The 13,120-nt window shown below is 41.9% G+C and overlaps 1 protein-coding gene across 1 annotated transcript in view; it reads left to right on the top strand.

Annotated features, from left to right (window-relative positions):
* The window catches only part of SLC4A8 (solute carrier family 4 member 8), a 1,419,216-nt gene that overhangs the window by 244,521 nt on the left and 1,161,575 nt on the right, over positions 1 to 13,120 (top strand). The gene's annotated exons all lie outside the window — the stretch shown is intronic.

Genomic DNA, 13,120 nt, shown 5'->3' with positions numbered 1-13,120 from the left:
TTGGAGCTACAACATATTTTTTAATTATTAAAATGCTTCAGCACAAATAGACATTACATTACATGGAAAATCAGAGAACTGCAAAAGAAACATACATGTGTTATGGTCTCTATAGTCACTTAGACCATCCTTACATTCTTGGGTAAAGATGGGTAAGCTACTTCCACTATCCATGTGTGTTATTAGGGAGCACAAACAGATAAATTATGTACACTGTACACAAGTTCCCTTTTCACTAAAGACCTAGAAGCACTCCCTTGTTAATACTTGTTCAGAGTCATATAGCAAGCGAAGAGGCTGAGGGAATCAAACACTGGACTGCAAGAAGCAGGATGTTAACAGCAGATAAAAAGAAGTTATGTCTTACCATAACGTTCCATCTGTATTGTTGATCCTCATTCAGTCATTACATATGGGTATCGGTTCCGACCTCGGAACCGAGCCGGCCACCTTCCAAGCTCGCGTTAGCTACAAACTCTTGAGCTAAAACTCTTACCCAGATTTCCCCTCTCCCTGTTACCTCAGATTGAGTTTGCAAGTCAAAAGAAGGTAGAGGCTACCTTTGGTCAAAATACCTAATAGAACCGGCTGGTGATATCCACTAGAAGCCACAGGAGGGGGAAGGAGGGAGGGTTGTAATGACTAAACGAGGATCAACAATACAGATGGAACGTAATGGTAAGACATAACTTCTTTATCTGATATTGTTAATCATCGTTCATTCCTTACATATGGGAGAGAGTCCCCAGCTATTCCTGGGAGGCTCTCATGGAAGGGCATTCCTGAGCACCATAGAACCAAAAGATGCTCTTCCACTGGAGGCCAAATCCAATTTGTAATGATTGATGAAGGTATGAGGGGTAGCCCAAATTGCAGCTGCACAAATGTCATGTAAAGAAGCTCTGGCATGAAAGGCAGCAGAAGTTGCCACAGACCTTGTAGAAAGAGCCTTTATGGTAGTATGTAATGGAATATTACGTTGTCTATAAATGAAGGTCACACAGTCTTTCAACCATTTAGCCAATGTGACCTTAGCAACAGCACATCCTAATCTAGGTCCAGAATAGGCCAAAAATAACTGGTCTGATTTACGAGAGGCCTTAATCCTATTCAAGTAGAAACAAATTTGCCTGTGAATATCTAGGATATGTAGGCAATACTTTCCTTTGTTTGAATAGTTGGGGAAGAAAACTGGCAATTCAGTGGTTTGATTAATGTACATTTCAGAGATCACTTTTGGCAGAAAGGAAGGATTAGTTCTCAATGACACTCTATCTCTATGAAAAATCAAATATGGACTCTTGATGCATAAGGCTTGAAGCTCAGAAATACGTCTGGCAGAAGTAATGGTGACTAAAAACAAGGTTTTCCATGACAAATATTTGAGGTTGCAAGAAGAAGCTGGTTCGAAAGGTGGCATTGTCAAAGCTTGTAGAACTAATGACAGGTGCTCCCATGGTTGAGTAGGTTCTGTAAAAGGGGGTTTTAGATGATTCACGCCTTTTATGAAAGTCTTGCATAATTTGTGTGACATAAGAGAGGAGTCTTGCACACCATCATGGAAATTAGATATTGCAGCCAAATGAACTCTAATGGTAGAGGCAGATAGACCGGATTGAAATAGAGTGGCTAGATACTCCAGTACTATCAACACTGGTGCTGAAAAAGGATCTACCTGCTTTTCTTTCATCCAAAAAGTAAATCTTTTCCACTTGCTTAGATAAGTAATTCTGGTGGAAGACTTACGAGATGCAATAAGAATGTCACTTACTGGCAAAGAAAGATCATTCTGCCTGGCAATCAAAGGAATTGGAGGAGCCAAGCTGTGAGCTTCAGGCTGTCCAAGTTGGGGTGAATCAGATTCTGTGGATGGGAGATCAACCCGGGCTTGGATGGAGAATCCACGGTTGATCTAGCAGGTGAGGCCAAAGGAAGGGGAACCAAATCTGATGAGGCCAATATGGTGCTATGAAGATCACTTTGCTCTTCAACCGGAGGGCTTTCTTCAGAAATTGGGGAATGAGGGAGAGAGGTGGAAATGCATAAAGTAGACCCAAGGGCCAACTGTGGACTACACCGTCCCTGCGTGACTGTCCCGGAGGGGGAATCAGGGTGAAATAGTTGCTGCATTTGTAGTTGGTCGGGGACGCAAAGAGGTCGCAGCAAGCAAGGCCCCAGCGGTTGAAAATCTCCGCCACTATCACGGGATTCAGGGACCACTTGTGAGGTTGTAGAATACACCTGCTGAGTCTGTCTGCTATCATATTGGAACTCCTGGGAATGTGCATTGCTAGAAGAAAACAGTTGGTAGCCATCGCCTATTGCTATATCCTCATGGCCTCTCGACAGAGTGGGTAAGATTTGGTTCCACCCTGTTTGTTGATGTACCAGACCACCACCATGTTGTCTGATTGTATCGCAATAGTCCCAGACAGCAGCAGGGGATGTAATGCTTGCAATGCCAGAAGCACCGCCCTCAGCTCTAGAACATTTATATGCAGATGGGCCTCCATTTCGGACCAAGTACCTTGGACTGTCTGTCCCTGACATAGCCCCCCCACCCCATCAGGGAGGCGTCCATGGTCACTGCAGCCTTGGGCTGTTGGGGGAGAAGGGGCGAGACCATTGTGATGGGTTGTGGGTCATCCACCAATTTAAATCCTGTTTGCACGTGTGAGTTACCCGAATCTTCGTTGAAAGAGGGTACTGAAAGGGATACCATTGGGTAAGCAGTAGCCATTGTAGAAGCCTCATGTGAAACCTGGCCAGGGGGACAATGGTGATGGAGGCTGCCATGGAACCAAACAACTATAGAACAGAATGAGCTGTGGATTTCTCCCTTGAAAGGATTGGGATCAGTTGTTGCTTTATCCTTAGAATTCTGTGCTCTGGAATGTGTGCTCTGCAGTCCTTTGTATTCAAGATGACCCCTATGAATTTTGTGGACTGAGATGGGGTGAGATTGGATTTTTGCCAGTTTATGGTTATGCCTAGCCTTTCTGCAGAAAGGAGAGAGTATGCCAAGGCTTCTTCCAATAGATGTCTGGTGGGGGTGGAGATGAGCCAGTCATCTAGGTATGGAAACACCTGGAATCCTTGTAGTCGCAAGTGAGCTGTGATGACTGCCATGCACTTTGTGAACACTCTGGGGGCTGTAGAGAGTCCGAAGGGCAGTACTCTGAACTGGTAATGACTGGCTCCCACATGGAAGCGAATGAATCTTCTTGATGGCCTGTCCACTTTTATGTGGTAGTACGCATCTTGAAGATCTATCAAGCACATCCAATCATCTTTTTCCAAAAGTGGAAGGATAGACTGTATTGTGACCATCCGGAATTTTTGTACTCTTACAAACTTGTTCAATACGCTGAGATCCAAAATTGGTCTCCAGTACCCGGTTTTCTTTGGCACCAAAAATAGTCTTGAGTAGAATCCGGATCATATCTGGTCTGGAGGGACTATTTGGATGACTCTTTTTCTTAGCAGCTTTGATATCTCTAATGCTGCTTCTCTTTGATTGGGAGGAATGTCAGGTAAGTTTGTTGGTGGAGCGGGACAAAGATCGAAGGGGATATGATAACCTCTGGTTATTATCCTTTGTAGCCAAGAATTGGTGGTGATGGTTAGCCAGGCAGAAGGGTACAAAGAGAAACGACTCCCAACCACTTCCAGAGGAAAGCAGTTGGGCTGCTCTTCAGGAGCGCTAGTAGGATTGGCCAGAGAAAGAGTCCATGGAACCCTGGTTACGCGGACCCCCTCTGCCCTGAAAAGGGCGTCTTCCCTGTGAGTTTCCCCCTCTGCCTCTAGGGGAGAACTCGGTCTGTGTGTCACGGAAAGGACCCTGAGACTTTTGGTACCATATCTTCCCACTCTTCTGGTTTCTGGAGAAAGCCCATTGAGGGGAAGAATAATGGACACTCACGGCAGAAAGGGTCTTACCATCCTGTTCACATCTGGCCAGTGTGCTTTTAACCTTGGGTCCAAACAATGAAGAGGCTTCGATGGGAGCATTGAGAAAGGAAGCCTTGAAAGGTTCCACAAAATTACACAAGCGCATTCAGGCTTGTCATCTCAGAACAATGCCTGAACTGGCCGCTCTAGATGCTCCTTCTGATGGGTGAGATATCAGGTGCATGGAGGAGTTCGATATCGATTCAATGGTGGCTAGCTGAGAGGCCACTTTGTCACAGACCTCATCAGACACGGCACCAGCCAAAGTTTCAGAGAGCTCAGAAATTAAATCTCTTTGAAGCCTGGTAAAGTGTGCCATATATTTCAGGGACCTGATTGCAAAGGTCGCTGATGCAAAAGTACGCTTCCCTATTCTGTCCAGAGTCTGGGACTCTTTGTTGGGCAGATGGACAGTCTGGCTTTCTTCTTCCACCAGGTCCTTTTTAGTTGCGGCCACCACCACCAAAGCATCTACAGGAAGACCTTTGGACCAATGGGGGTCAGTAGCAGGAGGGGACAAAATTTTATCTGGCCTCTGGGGAATTGCCTCAACAGTGTCAGGAGCCTTCCACGCACACTGCACAACGAGCCAGACCAGTTCGTCGGCAGGTGGAGTAACCCAGGAGGTAGGGGGCCAGACGCAAAAGGCCTGCAGGAACAGAGACTCTTCAGAGGTCAGGTTTGAGGGTTGCCAGTCACCTCTCTGTTTAAGAATTTCAAGAATATCACCAAAGAATACCTCAGAGGGTGAGCGAGGGGACCCTTCCCCATCATCAAAGTCTGTGTCTTCAGTAAGGGATTCCTCCATGGAGTCCATGTGCTTCTTCATGCACGAGCTTTTTTGATGAACTTCCTCAGAGGGAGAAGCTGGGGAAGACAGCGCAAAAGGGGTTTCCTGTGGGTGTATATCCTGAGGCCCTTGCACCCGATGTCCACCAGGAGTGACGTGTGTACATAGCGGTATAGAGGATGGTGGGGAGAGTGATAGCACAGGATCACCAATCGATGCCAGAGTCTTCTCCATTAGCTGGAAGGCCAGTCCACCTGAAGAGGGGTGAGTGTCTAGGACAGGGTTCACCCCTCTCCTAAGATTCTCAGCCTGCGGACTTGAAGTCCCTGGATGGCTGTGAAACAGCAAATTATGTATGCCACAGCTGACATCCTAGGTCGTAGCAAAACTCACCTGCCACGAAGGCAACTGCGGCTCCTTAGTGAGGTCCATAAAGGGAACTGTAGAGGGGGAAGAATGTGCTATATCAAGGGTCTTCAAAGGCAGTGAAGGAGGAGAATAAGTAGGGGTCTTTGGCAAAGGGTGATCACCTCCCGAGGAAGGATAGGTCCTGGGGGGCGGGATACCTCTGGCTAAAAGCACTTGATCCACAAGACGCAACATGTCGTGTTCAGAGAGACTTCTAGTGGATTTCACGGACACGGCTGAAGGGGAGTCAGGTCTATATAAAGATGGAGCAAGCTCGGTGCCCACCTCGCAGGTCTGCACTGAAAACAATGGGGCTGTAAAGGACTGAACTACAGGTGTCTGCACCGAGGAAATCATTGGTGCCGAAGACATGGTCTGCAACAATGATAAGGTTGGTACTGAGCCTTTCCTGCACTCATCATTCTGTTTCTACAATGGAAAATTATTGTGCCTAACATTCCATGGAAAGTGTCATCATTTTAACTATAAAATAAAACAAGAATAGTCATTTGCCATCACTCTAACTATAAAATAAAGCAAGCATATTTGTTCTATCATTGCATTAACTATGAAATAAAACAGGAATATTTTTTTTTTCACTTATTAGCAATAGTATCACATTGGTGTTTTCAGTATTTGTAGAACTTAAGAAAGTACATTTACAGTGCCAAATGCTTGGTGTTGAATAAAATTCCTGTTTTATCTCACAAGCTGGGCTGTGCTAGTCAGAAACATTGTGTAGTTTATTAGATTTCGTGATTGGGTGTTAATAAACTGTGGTGGTAGTGCTGCGGTAGCATTGTCACCTCATAGCAAGACGTTGTCCCGTTCGATTCTCAGCTAGAGCATCTTCTGTGTGGAGGCATACGTGAATGGGGTGTGCCTTCGTTGAAGGTTGTGCGTCAGGGCTGGTAACCCGGTACGTAAAAACCCACTACCAATCATTAGTGGACCGGAGTTCCGCTCTGGCGACCCCTAACCGGGAAAAGCTGAAAGACACAAACAAATGACTGGATGTTAATGTTTTCTTTTTTATTGCTGGATACCCAGTGTTTGCATTTCTGTTCATGAACTCCTTGGAGGAGTCCTCCATTATTCAGTTTATGACTACCACTATCCTAGACAACTAAAATACTTTGTTCAGATAAGCCAGTATAATATGTTGCTGTCAATGAGAAACAGAAAAACAGATAGTCTCGCCACGAATCCAAATAAATCCACAAGGAAGCTGGTTACAACAAAACGGAACAATTTATTTGATAAAGACACAAAGATGAGCGCTTTCGCATCGATGCCTCTACGTTTCTTCAGATAAAAAGACACCAAAAATACAACTCATATATACATGAATTGGCGGTAAAATTACTCAATTAAACAATTAAAAGATCAATTAGGCAACTAATGATCTAGTACAGCAACATTACCATGGTTACCTCAACAGCAAAACGTTCCAATAATGCATGCTAACGTAAAACTAATGCAGATCACTTCACATTATTTTGACAAAAAGGCTGTAATCATATCTATTAAAAATTGTCAGAGACTGCATTACAAACCTAAAAACTTTTATAAAAGATCATGAGAACATGGTTATAACTAGGTATTTATATCAGAGTATGCACCAAAGGAAATTGTGCACTAAAACGTGCAAAGATAAAATATAGTATAATGAAACCAAAACGAAAAAACGTGGATGTAAAAATCTACTGCATCCACACACTATGCCAGCGCTCAATTTAAGTAAATAAAAAAACTTCAAACACACACATAAACTACCTTAAAAATAATGTGGAAAAACAACTATATTGAAGGACTTCTATGTAAGGAACTACGATAAATGGAGTCCATTAGAAGAAGTGGAAAAAATTCAACAAATGAAACCTTTTTTAAAATTACTTAAAAACAGCCAGCTTAACAAGATTTGTATACCAACATGCAATGTTCAAAACATTGTAATGATGTAAAATTAGTTCAATGGGACTACCAATACACCCAACATGGGGTATACAAAAAACAATAAAATATCAATTAAGGCATGTGACAAATGTCATATCGATCTCAAGGAGAAAAAGATATACAATGCAGGTCAAAATACGTATATCAAATAAAAGTGTTATCATGACACTACTCAGAGTGAAACCAAGGGGTACCAATAAACATGTAAAAACTTGTAAAAAACATGTAAAAAACTTAACCCAATTCAAAATAAAACATATGAAAAGTATGAATGCAAAATCAAACACTAACAAATAAAAATTGAGCAATCCATGTAACTAAAACAAATCTAATGCATGAAAAAACACCATTATCTAATAAGAAACACATATTCAGAAACATAAATGAACAAAACTAAGAAAAAAACTAAGAAAAACATTACTTAATAGATAATACGCTATATGCAAACAAGGTACCACTGTGGATAGGAAATGTTAAACTTTAACATCTCCTATTCTCTAAGAGAGGCTTAATGGAAATGTGATTATTGAGGCCTGGTGCCAAATGTGCTCCAAGTCTCAAAATGCATTTCAGTTCTGCATTAGCTAGACGATTATCATTATCACCACCCCTTATGCTCTCTGCCACTATCTGTAAAACTCTGAAATGGAAACTATGTGCTGTCAATAAAGGAAGTATGTTTTACCATTTTAATCTAGAGCCTGATAAATACTGATCTGGCTCATGGTTAAAAGTATATTTGTATTTTTTTGAAGCACCAAGTATTTTAAGCCTGGGCTGTTAGCAAAGTTCCTTTCTGCCAAAAATTGTGCTTTCATTTGAAAGACAAATGGTCTGGGATCAATTACGACCTGGGTGCTGGAGGAGCCAACAAGAAAGTGTGAGAGTGAACAGCCTATGCTAGCTTGCCTGTCCTAGGGACAAGGACTCAGCTTGGCTTGCTGCTGTGCTGTCCTCCAAAAGAGACTAGGTGTTTTAATGAATTTTTCCACAGCAGCTGGGAAGGGAGTTGCACACACTAAGCAGAATATGCTGTAGTCAGTCAGGCACGTGTAATACACACTTACTCAGAAGGCCAGTATTGCATTCTGAGCCCTTCAATACCAGCAGAGATTGTGAGTTAGAACTAAATAGCAAAGCCTGATATTTTTCCTGGATGATGGCCTACCATGACTATCTCTCATTGGAGGAGGAAGAAATCGGTCATTGGAGGGCTGATGGTTGGCAGGCAGCATGGATTAAAAAGTATCTGGTATGAGTAGGTCCATTCTCTTCAGCAAAAAAACTAATGTCATTAAGCATTACGCAGCTCAACATCTGACACTGTCGCAGTTTATTAAACTCCTCTTTTCATTTATTTATTTATATTTTACCCACAATGCCCTGCAAATAGACCTTCTTATGCAGCTTACATTTGCCATGGGTTTAAGCTGATTATATCTGAGAAATGAGCCTAGGCTACTTTTCAAAAGTAATTATTTCTGTGATGTTTTCATCAGAATTCCACTCATTTTATACACATTAGACTTATCTTCTTTCAACTTCTGATTGACATTGCAAGTCAGATAATTCCATTTTTCTACATTTTTGAGTTTTCTGTCTTTCACAGTCCTTGCAGGGCTTTAATGTAAACATTGTCTAAACATTTTCTGGTTACAGGCCTTTCTTGTTGCTCTATGAAAATATTTAGTTGTTATCTATTAAATCCTGTTATTTGCCCCTGTTTCAAGTTTTGCAGTGCTTTTCTCTCTTGTTATTTTGGTGTTTTAGTTAATATGAATAGCAAGGCATTTAAGAAATCCAAGTGTGTTCCTAAGCCATCAACACAGAACAAACATTCTCTGTTCTCCTGTTGTTTAGGAGCATTTTGATACTGTGTTTGACATTTGTAATGGTTTCACAATTAAAACTGTGAGATGAAGAAAGAAGTTAAAATTATTCAGAATGAAGAAAGGCTTCATGCCTGCTCCTGTTGAGCTTCAACATCAATGGTCTTTTTGGAACTGACTCTCTTGCCATCAAGGGCCAAAGCAGAGATTGTTAAGGCAGGTTCTTCCAAACATAAGCTTCAACAGGCCTCTCCAGCTCTTCATCCTAAAAAGGCTAAAGTGGACAATGTGCTGTAGGGTGATCATTCTGCTTAAAGTGTTTCCTCATTTAACTGTTTAAAATTTGTTTCAGAAATGCCTTCTGTCAAATTGGTTAGAGCTGTGAGTTGAACTTCTGTCACTGATCTGAAGGTCTCTTGAATTACAGGCTTGAGAGTTCCATCAGCTAGATCTAAATTCATCTACATATATCTACATTCATCCCCCTGTTCATCTCCCAAATAAAGAATCAAAGGCTGTAGGCAGATTTGAGAAACATTTTTACACATTGATTAAGACAAGATTGTGTGGGACCTCATCTGCTGCTCCTTCCTCCACTGAATTTGGGTGGATTGAGGTTCCTTTTCAGTCCTTCCAAGTTGTACAAAATCTTTCAGTTTTCTAAAGCAGCCCCCATCTTGGTGATGCTCCCACAGAGGCCAGAGATGATCCAGCGAATACTGACATTGACTCCTACAGCTTTATCAGCACAGACTGTGATCTCCATTTCAGTGTTGAATCTTTCATTGCTGACAACTGTAATTTCAACATAATCAATATTGTTGGTCTCAACATCAAAGTTACTAATGTTGATGGGACCTTTAGCCTTCACGTCAGGACATTGGGATTGAGATTGATGTCTATATTGTCAGCCTCAATGTCTGCTTCAACAGGGTCAACTTTCAGGGCTTCTGGGTTAAGGCTGTCAGTGTTATACCTAGCATTGTTAATGTCAGAGGCTGGTCCACTGTGGTTGAGCTTGATGCTGCTCCTGTTAGTGTCGGCCAGCCTCAGGTGATTTTGGCCTTTAGCAGATTGGACTGATGCCCTTAACCTCAAGCTCTACATTGACACTGATGTTGATGAGGTGATGAAAACTGCGTGGTAGTGCCCTGATATTGGAGCACTTATCTCAAGAAGACCAGAAAGATCCTCTGGCCTCCCAATAACTGAAATTTTCGAATGGAGACTCACAAAACCAATTCTTCTGTGGTTGTGACTCCCTTAAGAATGTTCTGAACCCACATTACTTTGCTGTCCATTTCCCAGATAAAGAATCAAAGGCTGTAGGCAGATTTGAGTAAGCATTTTTACACATCCTCCACCTTCTCTTTGGAGGACATAAATTATTTATTATACACGGTACATGATTCCAGTCAGAGCTGGCAGACTAAATATATTAGTCACTAGATGAGTTTCTGGGTGGACAGCTAAAACACAGATCACAGTCACATTGTTTTCACCAAGTTCAAGCCTCATAGTGAAATTAGCATGCAACTCAGCTGAAAGTTTGGCCCAAGCTGAAATTCACAGTGCTGTTTCACATTGTCATGTCTGGCTATGACAGAATCTGTGGGAGTTACCAAACAACTTTTTACAAATGCCGTCTTTCAGGGGTCTTCTGTTTTGGAACTACATACTAGAATATATCTGAAGAACACGGAAGCAAACATCTCAACTGTACAAATTCTCACAGAATGTCCCGATATTTGCCTCATATTTTTGGTCCATTTTTCATAAAACTATGGTTTTCTGGCAAACTAGTGACAAATCATTTCAGACTAAAGTTACATTGGGTTTCAGGCTTCATACTCTTCAGAAAATTCATGCTAATGCAAAACCTGCTTTTTTTGTCAACTTTCTAAGTTTGTAAGAGCAATATTTAAAAATTGTCCCAATTTTTGGCTTTTTGTCCCACTTTTATTTATGTCTTTGTCCAGATTTCTTGCTCTAAGAGGTTGAGAGGTATGAGAAAGAGAAGTAGAGACCCTTTTGGCTGATAATGTGGGGTTTCACACTCCAAAATGCATCTTTTCATGCTGGTTTAGACATTGCCAAAGCAATAGAAGAACCAGAGGTCTAGAAGAAACTTAGTACTGTAGTCATTTTCAGAATAGTTCCAACACAGAGACAGGAATAATCTGCAACAACAGGAGAACCACAGTCTTTCCTCTGAGGGACAGCATCAGAACCCTGAAGACCTTGCCTAACTACTCTACTTTGGTGGCATTCATGGGTTATCTACCCCTCCACTTGCAGACATGGGTGGTCACCACACAGGACAAGTATGTAAGGAAAGTTATACTCAGAAGCTGTGCAGTTCTCCTCCACCCTTTTCCCTAGCCCCCATGCTCTCTCCTTACCAGATGCATCACCCCATCAAAAGAGTGCAGTAAGAAAAGAGGTCTCATATGTTTTCCACAAAAGAGCCACCCAATAGGTTTCACTAGTCAAAAAAAGACTAGATTATTAATTCACATTTTCTTTGATGCCCAAGAAGACAAAAAAAACTCAGGTCCATGTTAGAGTTGAGTGCCCTAAATGAATTTATCCAAAGATAAACCCTTCAGATGGTAGTGGTGCAGACCACCCTTCCCTTTCTGTCCAAAGGAAACTGAATATGCTGTTTGGATATGCAAAACACATATTAACCAATCAGCACCAAGAAGTTTTCTTTACTTCTGAGCAGGAGCCAGCTATTCCCATTTCCTGACCCTGCCATTTGTTCTCACCTCTCTCCCCATGGAGTTGAAAAGAACCAGAAGCTGCAAGGAGTGAAGGTGTTTCCCTACCTGAATAACTGTGCTCTGGTTGCTTTATCATGAAAAAGGTTGATATATGCGCAGGTACTATTCTTAATCTGTTTCTGTTTTTAGGGATTGCAGTAAATGCTGCAAAGTCACAGTCTTGCCATCTCAAATACTAACTTTCATATACACTGTCATGCAAGACTCTTTCACATTTGTGTATAAGGATTTTCCATTAAAAAAGTCCTCAGTCTCTGAGTAACAGTCTTCTTTTGTCTATGAGTCTTAGGGTTGATGGCAGCTACACTGTGCATGATTCCCTTCATAAAGTATTTTAAGTGAGTTCTTGAATAGATGCCAAAAGTTCAGTGGACACTGCTTATGGAGCCTATGGATTTTCAAGTCATAATTTCCAGTGTGTGCAGATCAGATTGCATCTCATATGGTGACTATATACTTCAAATCTGACTGCAGTCCATTCTAGATTTCTGCTTTTACCGTGGATGCTTCTACTGTATTGTGGGGGTGGGGTTGATGGTACACTGTTCAAGGTGCATGAACACAGTGAGAGGCCAGTTTGCACATCAGTGTTCTGCAGATGATGGCAGTCCTCACATTTCAAGCCTTTTCACATTTCAAGCCTTTCAGTGCTCTCTGCTCCAGCTTGTGGTAGCCATCCACATGGACAGTATAGCAGTGGATTGCTATTTCAACCAGAAGGAGGGAACTCATTCTTAGTCTCTCTACTGAAAAACAGTGAGGGTATTGGAATAGGCTGTCTCAACAATCTGCTGTCAAACTGCCAACCACATGCAAAGGAAAGCCAGTTTTGCTGTGGACAAGGGTCATCCTGTGATAATTAATTCCTTGTGTGTCAGCCCTTAGTCCGTCAGTAGTACTCTTTTGCTGCAGAATGACTTCCTGCAGCCTGTGTTCATTTCCACATCCAACACCAAGTGCAACAACTTCTTTTAACTGATCCCTGCACTGGGAGGAACTTCCCAGAAATGCTGTCATTCATAAATGTTCACCAAGTCTCTCAGTTTTTCCAATTTCCTCTTATTCTAAAGTTCACTAAAAAAACAGACAGAAATAGACTCCATTTTATCCTTGAGAACTTTTGAGTCCACTTTCTCAGATGTCATCTCTTGGAGAAGCTTCAGTATCTGCAGACTTCACACCCCTCTGGAAAACATCATGAGGATCTCTGCTCCCCTTGACTAGTCAAATGGATTCTCCAGTTCTATTAACCCAGATTCTTAACTCTGCCCAAAGATCCAAATGGATATGTTTTTTTTCTGCCTGGGGTACTCTTCAAATGGAGTATGTGACTAAACAAGACAGCACATGATTTATACCCTTGTGCAGAAAAACATTGCTGCTATTAAAGTCTACTTCAA

This window comes from Protopterus annectens, chromosome 9.part0 (assembly GCF_019279795.1).
Source record: "Protopterus annectens isolate FY-2018-M chromosome 9.part0, PAN1.0, whole genome shotgun sequence".
NCBI classification, from domain to species: Eukaryota; Metazoa; Chordata; order Ceratodontiformes; family Protopteridae; genus Protopterus; species Protopterus annectens.
Note: the sequence above shows the minus strand (reverse complement) of the source record. Positions and strands in the feature narration are given on the sequence as shown.